Source organism: Varanus komodoensis, unplaced genomic scaffold, assembly GCF_004798865.1.
Source record: "Varanus komodoensis strain SLA01 unplaced genomic scaffold, ASM479886v1 scaffold133, whole genome shotgun sequence".
Taxonomy (NCBI): Eukaryota; Metazoa; Chordata; class Lepidosauria; order Squamata; family Varanidae; genus Varanus; species Varanus komodoensis.
The window spans coordinates 461641-464902 of record NW_025335384.1 but is presented as its reverse complement, the minus strand read 5'-3'; the positions used below and the strand labels follow the sequence as shown (position 1 = coordinate 464902).

Sequence of the window (3262 nt, the reverse complement as noted above, 5' to 3'; positions counted from 1 at the left end):
CTCCTCCCAGGGCAGGGAGGGGGCAAAAGGCTTCCCTGGCCGGGAATTGAACCCGGGCCTTGGTGGTGAGAGCGCCAGATCCTGACCACTGGACCACCAGGGAGGGACAAGGGCTCTCCCTGCTCCCCTGTCCCTTCTCGTCCTGCTCCTCTTGTGTGAATGCAGGAGGCATGGAGATGGGTTTAAAACAGCACAGGATATCAGCTGCATCCATGGCCTAGACACTGGCCACCAGATCCCATCAATCCTAGCTAGCATGATCAGTCATGAATGATGGGATTGTAGGTTGAAATGCCTGGGAAGCCAGAAGTTCCCCACCCCCACCATAAGCCAACAACCTCCCCCATCCTGACCCACGGAGAAGGGTTTAAACAGCACAAAACTAGACACTGGCCGACAAATGCCATCACCCTACCTAGGGTTTGTTGATGGGGTTTGTAGGCTGAATCATCAACTCATGGATGGGGCTGCAGAGGTTTTGCACTCCCACCATCAGCCTACAAGCCCCCCCCCTCATCCTGCTGTTGTGGGCCAGGCGCCCCTCCCCAACGAAGGCAATCACTCCAGCCAGCGCTAAGAGTCTTTATCCCAAACACTGACAAAAGATTCCCAAACACCAGAAGTACACTCAGAGCAGAAAGCTGACCTCTCGCTCCGACTGACGTCACCCCACACGTTGCTTATGAGCCCTTTGAGGCCTGTCTCTGGGGGTCCGCCGCTCCCCAATTTGTGCCTGCAATTGCCCCAGCCGAGGAGTGCGATCGAGAAGGCCAGACACCCTCGGGGACCTCCCAGCCTGCTCTCTGGCGGCTTCTTCCTCACTATTAAGAAGAGCAGCAGCCCCATGTTTGGCCTTGAAGCGCTTCGATCCGCAGCTGCCTCAGCCTGGACCCCTGGGAGTAGTTTGCCACCTGGAGTCCCGCTAGTCTCAACATCTGCAGTATCAGGGTGAGAACTCTGGCTCCCTCCTGGAACAATTACCAACTCCCCTTCTTCTAAGCCTGAGCTAGCGTTCCCAGCAGAGCCCTCGATCCCTCGTGCGCGCCTGGGAATCTCACCCGAGCCCACGCACGACACCTTCGGAGAAGCGGCAGGAGTAAGCAAAGCTCCTCCCATCACAGCTCAGGCTGGGCCGAACGCGGTGCCTGGAAGGGGCTTCACCTCCCAGGGCAGGGAGGGGGCAAAAGGCTTCCCTGGCCGGGAATCGAACCCGGGCCTTGGCGGTGAGAGCGCCAGATCCTGACCACTGGACCACCAGGGAGAACGGCAGGGCCCTGGCTCTGAGGCCCAGTGGCTACTGAGTCAGGCACCCACTGGCCATCCTGGACCATCTGTGGCCTGTCTGGGCCGCCTGCACCTGGGATGAGTGGCACACAGGCCTGGCACGGAGCACAGGTTTTCCTTATGATTCCATAGATCATTCGACAGTGGAAAGAGTCAGGATTCCCCACCCTTATTGGCCCTTTTCCGTATGGAGGCCAGACAGCAAAACGTTTGGTTGTCTTTGCTATTTCCCCCTGGGAATGCAAAGCATGGGAAGAACATACACCTGCCGGGGCTCGATCCCCGTTGACAAGATTGGGAACCTTGCCTGCTGCCTCTAGCCTATTGGCCCAGCTGATGGGGGGCATTAAAAGAGGACCAGGGGCTCTCCAGCTGCCCACTGGAGTCCGGGCACTATGCACTGCCTGAGGAAAAGCGGCTGCCTGGCCAGCAGGCACTCCGTGGAGAGGAGATAAGGGCTCCGGGCTGCATGCCAGAGAAACGTGGGCACTTTTAGCACAAAGCGTCTCAGCAAGAAGGGATCCCTTTTCACTCTCATCATGCCAGAGGCAAAAGGATGGCTTTGCATCCTGCATGCGCTAGCAGAGGATGGTTTCGATCCACCGGCCTCTGGGTTATGGGCCCAGCACGCTCCCGCTACGCCACTCTGCTGGACAGGGGAGCTGGCAGGGAACGTCCCCCTTGGACCCCCCTCCGTCCCTGTCCCTGAATCCTCAGGCCAGGGGAGGCAGGAGGCAGCACGGCCCGGTCTCTGTGGCGCAATTGGTCAGTGCGCCTGGCTGTTAACCAGGAGGATGGTGGTTCGAGCCCACCCAGGGACGGCTGCAGGTGCCCCCCCCCCAACTGTTGATCCTTTTCTGCTGAACTCCGGAGATGCAGGTGTTGGGGCACGAACTTTTGGCTTCTCCTGCCAGGGGTCTGCCAGCCAGAGTCAGAAGCGCAGCCGTGGGCCTGGGGACCTCGCGTGGCCCCTCCCTCCCGCTGTCCAGGATGCCTTTTGCCCAAAAGGCCCAAAGGCTGCTGTCCGTCCTCCTCCTCCAGCTCCTGGGGGGTTGTCCCTGCTCGGTGATGGCTGAGTCTGTGCCAAAAAATAGGGCAAGGTGGGGACGAGTGTCCGTTTCCCAGGCTCTTCTTCTGCTCAGTCTTCAGTCTGGGTTCCGGTGCTGAGAAAAACCTTCTTCCCGCACCTTTAAGCCCCCAGACCTTTTTGAGTCGGGCAACAGCAGCCAGTATGTTCGGCTGTTTCCAAACAGCAGAGCCCAGTGGAGCCGGTCCAGCAGGGACCTAATGCAGAGCCACACGGTGTGGGATTCCAGGGTCAATGATGCTGCGAGTGGGAAGGATCCTGGAACTGCTGTGGATCACAAGCGGAACAGGGCTCAGCGTTGTTGTGGTCCAGCTGCAGAAGGGGCAGTGCAGTTCCAGGCTGCGTGAGGAGAGCTGTCACTTCCAAATGGCATGAAGCACTGGGCATGTTTAGCCTTGGAGGACTGAGGGGGGATCTGAGAGCCCTCCTCGGGTGTTTGGAGGCACCTCGGAGTGCAGGTCAAGCAACAATGAGTTCAGATCATTCTGGACCAGATTCTGGGTGGGCATCGGGAAGAAGTTCCCCACTGATAGAGCGGTACAGCAGTGGAACCCATGGCCAAGAGAGGTTGCGACTGCCCACACTAAGGTAACAGCTCACCTGTGGGGACTGGGCCCAGTGATGTGCAGAGCCATTGCAATATAACACAGAGAGACACACAGAGACACACAGACACCCCTCCATAGGAAGGACACCGGGGAAGGGGACTGCCCCCGCAATGCGCAGGAAGGCCTCCCCCTCCTGTCCTCTGCCTTGGGGTCCATCCGGGCAAGGGGAGAAACGCACCTCGCTGCCCATTTCAGTTCAGTGTGGAAGGAAAGGAACTTTGCTCCCCGTTTAGGTCTATCCAAGATGCGGCTTTGATAGAGCACACACTTCACCGATTGCTGG

The 3262-nt window shown here is 58.9% G+C and overlaps 2 non-coding genes across 2 annotated transcripts; both read right to left on the bottom strand.

Moving 5' to 3' along the window:
* Window positions 1-31: 31 nt before the first annotated feature.
* Window positions 32-103, bottom strand: TRNAE-CUC. The gene has a single exon. It is a non-coding gene; the product is annotated as a tRNA-Glu (tRNA).
* A 1086-nt stretch (window positions 104-1189) lies between these two features.
* On the bottom strand, window positions 1190-1261 carry TRNAE-CUC. Its single transcript has one exon. It is a non-coding gene; the product is annotated as a tRNA-Glu (tRNA).
* Between the last annotated feature and the right edge of the window lie 2001 nt (window positions 1262-3262).